This window comes from Mytilus californianus, unplaced genomic scaffold, assembly GCF_021869535.1.
Source record: "Mytilus californianus isolate M0D057914Y unplaced genomic scaffold, xbMytCali1.0.p SCAF_7, whole genome shotgun sequence".
Taxonomy (NCBI): Eukaryota; Metazoa; Mollusca; class Bivalvia; order Mytilida; family Mytilidae; genus Mytilus; species Mytilus californianus.
The window spans coordinates 16,515,456-16,528,850 of NW_026262723.1; positions in this window are offsets into that span (position 1 = coordinate 16,515,456).

Here is a 13,395-nt window from a genome sequence, read left to right on the forward strand (position 1 = left end):
TTGACTCTCCATAAATCATCAAAAAATAAATTTGTGTTGTCGAAGCCTGCAATTATGTTGTCTGCGTATAATCCATCTATGATTATTCCTGATGTATGACTTGACTTTTCACGTAAATTTTTCATTATAAAAGGTGTTGCACCGAATAGGATAGTTTTAAAGCGGTAAGGAATCAAGTCTTATGTACGGTCTGTATCGTCATATCTCTGTCTTTTTCTTCTCACGTGATTTGAAGAAACGCCTTTTCGATATCGGTGACACCAGCATGTCTATTCTCTCTAAGTCTCATTAATAGCGTTGTTATGTCATTTGAGATTATCGAGGAACGTATGATGAATTGAACAGAATCATATGTGTCTGAAAGACAACAAGAAGTTCAATATGCAAACATCAAATCTGATAAAACATTTGTAAAATATGGAGTGCCTCAAGGTTCTTTTTAGGTTCCCTGTTATTTTTAATTGATATCAATGATTTACTACTTCATGTTAAGCAATTCAACATGGATTTAAATGCTGATGATTCAACATTGCATTTTTATGATAAGAATATCGAACAAATTAACAGCATATTGCAAAACGATTTAAATGCTATACAATCTTGGAGTAACAATAACAATATGAAAATAATGCACACAAAACAAAGTGTATGAAATTGAGTTCAAAACAAAAATTTACACAACTATCAGTATTATGTATTACCATCAACCCAGGATGTATCAGCTTTATCTTGATAACTACAAAGTGTCAACCACGCAGAACCAATTAGTTAGTTTAACAATATACAGAGAAACATTCAACGAAAAATATAATTTCTTATTTCATGTTCCCACAAAGATCGAATGTATTTTTTGTGTTACTTGTACAAATGTAACAGGGGTATTGCTGATGCATCTATTTCAGAAGACGAGAAGAAGAGGTATTATGAGCACCAGTAGATGAAAATGAGAGCGGGAGAGGAAAAAAAGAAAGACAAAGATAAATCTCAAACCTTTGTAGCAACTTTGGACTTACAGGCTGTATTACAAACACCATGTTTCTTAGGTAACTTAGGTACCAAAAATGCAACTTGCTACTTATGGTCAGAGGTAGAGGGGAAACTTGGAACCTGAGAAAGTACTACCTGTATCTGAAACTGTTGTCTCTAACAGCCAATATCAAGAATGTAATTCTCTACTCAGGTGTATGTGCAGGGCAAAATAGTTTACTGCAACTGGCTTAATGCATGCTGTCGTCAATCTTCCAAATATAGAGATAATTGACCACAAGTTCCTAGAAAGTGGACACACCCAGATGGAATGTGACAGCATGCAGCCAGCAATCGTGTGTGCAAAGAAAAAACTGAGATTTACATCTCAAGCCAGTGGGCAACAGTTGTCAGGATGGCGAGGAGGACTAATCTGTACTCGGTAGTACCTATACAACATGAGGATGTCTACAATTTCAAAAAGCTCTTACTAACTTACAGCAAGGTGGAAGCCAACGGTGAAAAGGTTAATGTGCTAAAAATAAAATGGCTACGATTTTCGAAAAAGGAACCTGAACATATATATCTAAGCATACATTTGACGAAGATTTCAGAAGATTTAGGGTCATCGAGCTGGACAAAAATGGAGTTCCTGTTACAATTATTAGGAACACGAGTGGCCAAGAAAATACAAAGGAAAGACACTAATTTCGGGATACGATACGGCATATTTTGTGAATAGTGAACAAAAAGGTAAAACTTGCTACACAGAGGAACAAGTGATCAGTATGCTGGTTACTTATTTAAAACGTATTTGTTGAATTTGGAGGTAGACTTTTTTCAACAAATTGTCCGCATTCCTATGGGAACGAACTGTACGCCTCTCCTTGCCGACCTCTTTTTATTTTCATATGAGTCGGAGTTCCTTCATACACTTGTCTAAAACAAGAAGATCAAAGAACCCAGATCATTTAATTTCACATTTTGATATATTGATGATGTTCTTACCATTAACAATCCAAATTTTTCTGATTGGATTCCATTAATATATCCCCCAGAAATTAAAGAAACAACAGACACGGCTTTCTGCGCCTCATTTTTAGACTTATACCTCGAATTTGACATACGCGGTTATCTCAGTACCAGAATCTATGACAAACGAGACGATTTTAATTTTGAAATTATCAGTTTCCTCCACCTTAGTAGCAATATACCAACTTCACCTGCATATGGGATATATATTTCCCAACTTATTCGGTATTCAAGAGCTTGCAGCTGCTACTCAGACTTTGTAAAACGTCACCAGTGTCTGAGTAGAATATTGATGAACCAGGGGTATGTCAAAGAACGTCTCGTCCTTTTTTAAAAAAGTTCATCGGAAGGTACCATGACCTTGTTGATAAATATTCCGTATCAACTTCACAAACAATACACGGTGGTCTGGAAGTATAGATTCTTGGTACTGTTTATCATCTTTATAACGTGTTATAGTATTCTTTTATTTGTCTTTATGAATATAAATTTTACTGTTTAGTTTATTTTTTGTGATATTCATTTGACGTGGCTCTGTACTTATACATCCCATCATAGTATTATTGTGCTATGGTAAATTATCACTTACTAGCATGTTATAGTATTCTTTTATTTGTTCTTATGAATATTACTTTGACTGTTTTGTCAATTTTTTGGTGGTATCCATTTCACGAGGCTCTGTTCTTATACTTCCCGTCATTGTGTTATTGTGCTATGGTAAATTTTTGTATTATTGTCTTTCATTTTTGCTAATGTGCTTTGTCTATATGCCTTTTCGTGTTTCTTTTTTACATATTTGATTGTATTTATATTGATTAAGATTATAACACAATGTTGGCTGCTGAACTCCTATTTTTGACATTTTTACCTATTATGTCTGTTGGTTTTGTTCACACATCGTTGTCAATATAATGGAATTTTATGCGACTGTCATACAAGTGAGAGGTTTAGCTAGCTAAAAAAAACAGGTTTAATCCACCATTTTCTACATAAGGAAGTGTCTGTACTAAGTCAGGAATATGACAGTTGTAATCCATTCGTTTGAGGTGTTTGAGCTTTTGATTTTGCCATTTGATTATCGACTTTCCGTGTTTGGTTTCCTATGAGTTCGGAATTTTTGTTGTTTTTACTTTTTTACATTGGCAAAGAAGAAGGATCTTCTTTACCTTTGCAATACAAAGGCTATCTCCGCTGAATATCACAAATTCAATAAGGGTCTTCCTGCCAATGCAGAGATACCTGCTAATCTACCGAACGCTGATGTAGAAGAAGAAGAACAAGACTCGGACAATGAGTGATAGATTGCTTATAAAGTACAAACTTAAACATGTTAAAATTTCAGAAAAAAATACTCAGTTCTTTTTCTTACAAACATATCTTACGTATTTACATATTGCATAACGATATTTATCCATATATCAATAATGATGTTTGTTTTGATTCATAAATTGATTATCTTATATTTGATATTGCATTGTGGTCTTTATTTTAAACACAAAATAATGATAAATTTGAATTGTCAATATCAGTTATTTACGGTTATGGCATATTTTAAAAAAAATATACATTTTATTTTGTAATGGCAAAAAAAAACATATTGCCTGATATTGTATTCTGTCATAAAATTTATAGTTTGATAATATTAATTTTGATATGCCAGAATCAATTATCTTTTGTTAAATGATTATGACACTACTACAAGCATGGTTTCCATATCAAATGTAATAGCCACACTGTCGTATTGATAGTTACCGTGTTATGGCACAATCAAACCAGATTCTTAAACATGAGTATTTGAATACTGTACCACCAGTTACTAGGTTTTTTGCAATTTTGTTTTCAATTTAATAATATGTTTTAGTATGTCTCAATTAAATGCAATAAATCAATTGTCTTACTTATTTTGTTCTGATGAATTTGATATGTTTATGTTGTTAGTAAACATTGAAACTGAAATATAAAATCATGTATGTGCACGTTATTGCTTTAAAGTACCCATAAAACTAAAAACATGCCTTCTGAAAAATTCTATATTTTCAGTTACTTGGTTGTGACATTAACGCATCGATATTATGTCCCAGATTTTCCTAAATTCATCATATTTTATTGATATCAGAGAAAAGATACAAAAATGTACAAAAATAATGATATCCAATGATTGTAAATAATTTCCATTACATTCTAATGAAATGTAAAATGAATGCACTCTTATTCGATAAAAAAAGTTTAAGTATCTTTATCCTTATATTGTTACAATTTTATAAAAACATAACTTATCCAGAGGCATTGAAAATAACTGACATACATAATCTTAGCGAACAACATTTTAGTATCTTTTCTCTACCATTTATTATATTTTATAAAACAACACATTCTGAAGCACAACAACTACAAAAATCCAATGACAGTTCATGATTTCATTTAAAGTAAAAAAATAATTGCATTCTTATTCAACACACACATAGGTTTGAGCATTTTTATCGTAAGAATGTTGTCATGCAATAAACAAATAACTTATCCAGATGCATTTGAAATGACTGATTGCAAGTGAACATTTTTTTAAAAGGAAGAAATATGGGCATTAATTTTCTAAACAGTCAAACAAAATTTTAGTGTCTTTTCTCTGATCATTCATCGTTATTTCAAAAAAAAAAACAAAAAACATCCTGATGTACAAAATGTACAAAAATCCAATGGCGGTTCATGATTTCCATTAAAATAAAGAAATAAGGGCACTCGTATTTAACACACACATAAGTTTAAGCATATTTATTCTTAGATTATTCACATCTCATCCAGAAACATTCGAAACGTTTGATTGCTAAAACAACGGCATTGATTTTCATAAAAAAAAAAAATGGGCATTTTCAGACAATGCGAACAAATTTCAGTATCTTCTATCTAATATTCATCATATCTTATGAAAAACAACCCATCAAGATGTTCAAAAAGTACCAAAAAATCAATGACGGTGAATGATTTTCATTTTAATAAAGAAAATAATTGCACTCTTATTCAACACACATATAAGTTTAAGCATCTTTAGTTATATTACTCTCATAATTATCATATTTCATGAAAAACAACCCATCCTGAAGTACAAAATGTGACAAAGTCCAGCGGTAGCTTGTGTTTTTCATTAAAATGAAGCAATAATTGAACTCTTATTCAACACACATGTAAGTTTAAGTATCTTTTTCCTTAGATTATTCAAATTTCATGAAAATAACTCATCCAGAGGCATTTAAAATGACTGATTGACAAAAAAGTCCATTGATTTTCATAAAAAGAAGAAATATGGCATTTTTAATCAATGCGAACAAAATTTTAGTAACTTTTCTCTGATATTCATCATATATTATCAAAATGTTCAAAAACTTCAAAAAATCCTTGACAGTAAATGATTTTCTATTTGAATGAAGAAAAAATCGCACTCTTATTCAACACACACACAAGTTTAAGTATTTTTATTCTTAGAATATTGATCTTATAGATAAAAAAAAACAAACAAAAAACAGACAGACAAGTTTAAGCATTTTGATCCTTAGAATATTGATCTTATATCACAAAAAAAATTATCCAGATGCAATTAAAATGACTGATTACAAACAACAGTGAATTATTTTTGTTAAGGAAGAAATAATGGCATTTTAAAAAAGTGGGAACAAAGTATCAGCATCTTTTCTGTGATATTCAAAAATTATTATGGAAAACAACCCAACAAGATGTTCACAAAAATTAAAAAAATCAATGAGGGTAAATGACGTTCATTTAAACGAAGAAAAAAATGCACTCTTATTCAACACACACACACACACACACAGTCAAGTTTAAGCATTTTTATCCTTAGAATATTGATAATATCATGAGATCTATCCAAATGAAAATAACTTCAATCCACCGTCCCACGTGAAAACCTCTACATCAACCTTGAAGACTTTCTAGTAATGAGGCAGTTATAAAAATATTAAGAATTGGGAATCATAACGTCCAGTGGCAAATATTTCATGCATATTCAGGACGAGAACAACAAATACAAAAGTTAGTTCCAGTAAAAAGCATTAACCTGGGTGAACAAGGGAGAGATATGGACAGTCACTGGAAAATGAGGGTAATTTGTATGAGGACATTTTCCTATTGGAAAAGGCGATCTACGTACCCTTAAAAGAGTTGTTGCAATGGAAATACATTGGGCATTGGATTTAACGTCCCAATTCTTACGAACATGGCTGTATATTGAAACATTCCGTACCATCAAACGGACACCCTATTTTGGCAAGAGGTTTACTACCTGTCAAAATGAGGTTCATTATGACCATATTTCTATACCCGTGTCACTGCCAGGATGGAGACATGCGAATGTACATGTCATGTATGTACAGAAAATAAAAATAATATACATGTATACAACTAACATATCTGCAGCCTCTTTTTCATACATTCAGTTCAAGATATTAACGATTCCTTTAAATCTCATGATTTAATTTTTATATAAGATCATGCAAAAAAGAGTCAGATGAATTTAATAACGAAGGAACCAACACTTTCACTTTAGCATATACAAATTAAATTTTGACCATTTTCACATCGTCTTTAACATTACTTGAATTCAGGATATGATATCTTCTGATGTGTTCTTTGAAGTTCAAACTTCAACTTTATTGTTTTAATATTTCAACATGTCACCTTATGGGTTAAAACTTCAATTTACGTAGATTGTTCTAAATATTAATATTTACCACAAAAAATGTCTTTCACTATATTAGAAGTAAAGCTATAGTTTGTCTTTCAGATACAAATCAATACTACAATATTTAAAAAATCGGTTTAAGGCTGGGCCAAAACATCAAATCTTTCAATAAAGGAGTCAAATCAGCTAAATATAAGAAACACTTATTCATCTGTAGACTGATTTTCATACATGTAACGATATGTGATTGGTTGATTAGTATTGGCTTAACGTCCAATGGCAAGTATTTCAGGTAGATAATCATAGCAAATGAAATAATTCAACTATTTAATGTCTACAAAAGTAGCAGATCGTGACGAAATGCAGGAAATGTATACTTCCACATATAATAGTGGGATTGTTAAGAAGGTAATTTGATCTGCTTTGCAGTAAGATTAACGCTCTAGCTTAAAAAAACGGGGCATCGATTAAAAGTTTATCTTGCTGTATGTTATATAATTAATGCATCTGATATCCCGTGCAGCTAAGTTGAAGCCACCGCAACAAGAGTCTTTCTTCCGGAATGGAGAATTACACAGATGGCCATTTTTCTAAACCTAGGTCAACAATTTTGTTAGAAAAAAAAGGATAGTAGAAGCATACTTATTTCATTTCTAGTAACAAAATGCTCAAGCCAAGTTGCACAACACCTGGGTTAATGACAGCTAGTTTTAATACAATTCGGACGTTTTTATTTGTAGATATGATTTAAAAAGATCTGTAAGATGTTCATGGATATATAATTTTTAAAATTAAAAGCATCTTAATATTGCACAGTGTACATGCAATTTGACATGCACTTGGTTCAAATAAGTGAAGCAATTTTGCAATTTCGTGATGAATTCGGTGAGTGTTTCATTCTTATGATTGTAAGCATTTATGTAATACTAATATTGATGAAGGCGTGCTTTGTGCAGTAGGTGTTCCATGACACAAATTCAATTTGATATTAAATGCAATCTAATTAAAATTGAATCTCCGCACTTGCTCATATTTATGCTTGGTCGCTAAAAAATAGCATAAAAATGAGAAATTGCGGAGATTTACATTTCATTAGATATAAATAAAATGCTGATAACAAATATTAATATTGTATCCTTGATATTGAATGATAAATAAGGAAAATTAATAACAACATCTACATAAAATTGAGGATGGAAATGGGGAATGTGTCAAAGACAACAACCCGACCATAGAGCAGACAACAACCGAAGGCCACCAATGGGTCTTCAATGCAGCGAAAAACTCTCGCACCCGAAGGCGTCCTTCAGCTGGTCCCTAAACAAATATGTATACTAGTTCAGTGATAATGGACGTCATACTAAACTCCAAATTATACACAGGAAACTAAAATTAAAAATGATACAAGACTAACAAAGGCCAGATGTATTTGTATCCATTATATTTCAGACCAGACAAAACATATATATATCTCAAAATGATGTCAAATTTAAGATTAAAAAATATTGTTTGCCTCTATTTTGTTTATTTTCAATTTGATTTTTCATTTTACCTTTTTGGCTTTGTCTCTTTATTCTTTTTTTTTGGGGGGGGGGGGGGGGGGGGGTGGGGGGGGGGGGTGAATATTACATTCATTTTCAATTTTACACAATCTGCATCATTTTATATTTTTATGTCAGATAAAAGATTTCATTTTTATTTTACACAACCTGCACCAATTTAATTTTTTATATAGCACAACTTCCCTTGCATTGCATGTTTTGTTGGGATTTTAATTATTATAATTTTATTTTTCTTTCTTTTGATGTTTTCTTTGAGAAAAGTATGACACTATTGAGTAAACACATACATTTTCAAACTTTATATTTACTATTTACTATTTACTAATACACTTTTCATAAATTTCCCTTTAACTCACGTGTACAGAATATCCTGCACAGTACCTCAAACTATGTTTATAAACAAATGGAATTAACCCTGATCAGGTACTTGAAATTACAATATTTCATGAAGTTCGTATTGGAGCGAATCGTTGTGGTATTCATGCAACTTGATATGAATTCAAATTATTATCTAATTTAATGGCAACAAAAGATCGTAAATAATGCGACCAGTATCTTCTTTAATGAAAGTTTTAAACAATTATGCATGTACTGAAATTGAAACTATAAATGCAGTTTCCCAACTGCACAACATAATGAACATGGAGTAACGTTTAACGTAATGGCCCTTTTTTGTTCTTTTGTTGCAGAACCATCCCGACTTTGACGCACTAGCGCCTTTAAGTTACCAATTCTTATGATATGTTGTAGATTGCAAGGAGCAATAGATCCTTCAAAAATATTATAAAATTTGGTATCTTTTAGGTGAAAAGCTTAACATTATGTTTTTCAAAATTAGCCACCTCATTCTAAAAATTGGATTGAAATACATATAATATTTTACTGGATACTGCATGCGAAATGTTGATGTTTGTTTACATTTCTATAAACAGCGCGAGGTCCCTAAAGGATATTACATGATTGCATATGATAGAGACAAATAAACTTATTATACACCATTATGAGCCATTCCTCCATTAAAACTTGCTATGCCCAATAAGATAGCTGGGTACACAAACATGAACGAAAACATCTTCCAATCATACTTTCCTAAATCAATTTCTGCTTGTTTTAGAATATAGTAGCAAGCTGTGGCTGCGGTAATTATGCTCAAGTTGCTCTAAGCATAGGCGAATTCTAGTAAACAAAATGCATAAATTGAACAAATAACGGGCGGAGGCACGAGTCCGGATACCTGAGTATCAATATTATATATGAATTGTACTCCGTAAAACACTATATCGCAGGCTGATGTTATTACAACGAAACGCTGAGCCCTTTTCCATTTGAAAAATGTTTTCCCGTTTTTCTTAAATGCAAAAATTATTACTAGCACACATACTGAAATGCTACATGTTGCAAGAACAATTGAAACAATTTCAAACGGTAGCCAAACCTTTGATTGATCATGGTATTCAATGTTATTTCCTGAAGTAATGTTAAGATATTCCACTTTTGTCGCTTTTTCAGATGTAGTTAAATTTGTTTGGTTATGACTACTACTCATGTGAGTTTCGTTACTATTAAATATTGTCATTACACATGGTAATGCATCTATTCGCATTAAATAATCTGGCCAATAGCGTTTGCAGTTGAAGCAAAAAAGTAAACGCAATGATTACAAACTTGCGGAATCGCCGAAAAGTCACAAGCAGATTGCTTCAATACATGTTGTAGGTATATTCTACAATTATCAAAAGAACAATCAATAATACAACATTCAACCAATGAATATAATTTTATATTTGTAGATTGATTTTGTCTGTGATAAACCCAAACAATGATGTTTTAGTGGTCAAACCGAGTATAATTGATAAAAGTGAAAACTAAGGACACAAACAGTCTTTCACAAACATTTTAACGCCGCCACATTCTGTATGTGCCTGTCCCAAGTCAGGAGCTTGTTGTGTTGTAGTTGTCGTTGGTTCTTGTCGGTCATATTTGTTTTTTCGTACATTGTTTTGTTGCAAATTAGGCCGTCAGTTTTCTCAAATAAATTTTGTCATATTTTCATGTAGTGCCCTCCTATAGTCGACTATACGATAAAGGGTTTTCTCATTGTTGAAGGCCGTATGATTGCCTATAATTGCTTACATCCACTTCATTTGAACTTTGTTGGACAGTTGTTTCATTAGCAAACATAACACATATCCTTTTTTTAATTTTGAATCTTTTAAAAAAGAGACAATTGCCCAATGGGCTGTAACATCATCTAGTTATAATAAGGGAATTATTAAATTAAAGAATTTCTTGCTGTATCAAAGTACTGGCTGCTAGACTAGTAATTTAACAAATGCTATACATTGTTGTAGTTCCAAGAAATTTTCTAACACCATGAAACAGCAGGGACGTAAAATATCACAAAAATTGCGCTCAGACGGAAGAAAATACAATTATCAGACACCGACACAAATATCCTAGCAAGTGAATAGCTCTCAGTTGTCGGTTAGAATAACGTTACTCATGTTTGCATTAACAGTGTGATTTTAATTTTCCCTGCACTATGTCATAAGGTAAATCCTGTTGACATCAAAGAAACAAAACTTTTAACAATCATCAATCAAGAAAAGATTTTGGTCTCCCATATTATTGTCTTTCTTCTTTTGTCACATCGCTTAAATTTAATATTTATTCAATTGTGACTATTAGAATTGTATTTAGATACAATAGTGGTTAGTGTCCATACTTGATGAACGGTATGTTACTATGAATATGGTGTGTTTTAACAGATGACAACTCTTAAGGACTAACACTACAAAAGAATACATTTTGATAACGAATATTGTGTTTTATTCCCTACTTCAAAAGTTTCCTAGTAAAATATATCTCAACACACTATCATATATTAGTAAAATAATTTATTTTCGACGGAAAATGTGCAGATCCGTGCTGCTTTTTATAAATTCCTGGTTTCAAAACGAAACAAACCATGGTTCTTTATAAAGACAAAACCGGGTCCTGAGGTTGTTAACAAAATTGACAAAACTGGGTCCTTCCATTTTGAGATGTAATCTCCATGTATATATCTTTCTTTCCGTACAATGTGCAAAATTAAATGAGACATTATATACATTCGAGGTGTGGTTTACTTAGTCATCATTTGTACGTGCATTTTTACTTATTTATCTGTTAATCTAAAACGAGTTAGAAAACATTACATCTCGCAATTGAACATACTTATACATGTTCTATGTATATTAATATTCTTCAATTTCATACAAAAACAACTAAAATGAAGTAACAGAAAACATATGTTTTCTCTGTTTGTAGGTGGTCCGTCACCTTATCGGATATTAGATACTATCGAGACTAAACATTTTTGCCGGGGTACTTTAGACACAGTGACACAGTGTCTTTGAAATAATTAACATTAAGAAATTAATTTACAACATTCAAACTGTCCAATATTTTTTATTCAAAAATTACTGATCAACTGAATGTTTGTTGTTTGGTTTTCTGTTGGTTATGGTGTTGTATGTGTTTCTCCTACTTGGTGGACAAGAAGCACATCTAAATTATTAGTAAAACTAAAGTTTGCTCATGGTTTTTTTCAGGGATTAATGTTATTCAGTTATTTACAGGTATGCATATTGTTCTCTCAAAATTTAATTTCTATAGAGTACAATGGAAATATATCGTCAGATTATCATACATATTAAATGGGTAGCGGATGAGATGTCGTTGATACAAGTCATAATAAACCATGATTTGTTTGCAATTCACATTATTGTAACTGCTTGGTAAAGGAATTATGTAAAGACATCTAACAAATCTGAAAATCAGCGACATTTATTAATTAATAAATCCTTAACAATGGTAGTATGCTTTGTTTTTAACCATTTATGAAGAGCTAGACACAGAGCACAGACATTCTAAAATTTTCCTGAAACAGACCGTTGTATTGCTTTGTATGCCGAATGCTCCAAAAAATCTCTTTCAAAAGTATTAACATCTCCAGTAATGAGAACAGGGCATAGGCATTTATAGATATTACATACTATAAGACGTTGTTGATCGGATTTAGATACCAACCAAATAAAAGACCTGTTACAGCACATCAGTTTTAGTCTTTCTCCTAGTGCGGTAGTGTCAAATCGAGCGTTTGGGTTTTGTTAGTCTTTATTGACTTTCCCTTCTTAACTTTACCTTGGAATTTCTGTCATTACATTTTGGGGTACAATATTTTCTTTCATATTTGCTTGCACAAAGTTGTTCATACTGTAGCTTTAGAACGAAGGGTCTAGTTGGAAATGTTGAATGTATTACTTCGAAAAGACGCCATCATAAATTGGTAGACAAAGATGACCACGAAAGTGTTTCTCTTGCCCCGTCACCTTTTCTTCGATTGTGACACCAAGGAATTGTATTTGAAATTATAAAGCAGAATATGTTTACCTTGATGTGAATTCGAGTTTATTCCAATATTTATTGGGTTTCATTTGCTTACTATTTAAGTTATAAGAAGTGTTTTAAAGATTTCCTTTTGGCCATGTTTGATTGTCCCCTCAGTATATACTCCTGTTGTCAATTTCTTCAGAATTCTAGTCCAATTAATCATAAACGATTCTTTAATTTTTAAGCACTTCTAATTTTTTCATATCAAAATCAGATTGAGGAATACACATTAGATCATGTTTTTTGTATGTTATGATTTCAATGTCTTGTGCATACTGCGTGGAATATTTGTTTGTTTATAGTTGAAAAATACTCCATGTCTCTTTTTATTTATACTAATATGCTTTATGTAATTGTTTTTTAAATAATGTCTCTGTTGAATTTAAAACAAACTGTTGAAACAGAATGATAATACCAACACACAAAATATTTAGATAATGTCTCGACTTACATAACTAGTTGCTCCGACATTCAATCTGTTCTATTTGTTTGAATGTAGCCATCAGTATTTGAAATTAAAAAAAAGTTTAATATCTTAAAAAGGATATATTGATATGGATATCCTTCCGGAGCACATGCTGTCATCGCCAGTTTTTGGTTGGGTCCGTGTTAATCAGTCTTTAATTTGCTATATTTTGTTTTGTATACTTTTGTGAGTCTGTTGGTCGTTTTTCGTTTTTTGCCATGTCATTGTCAGTGCGTTTTCGACTT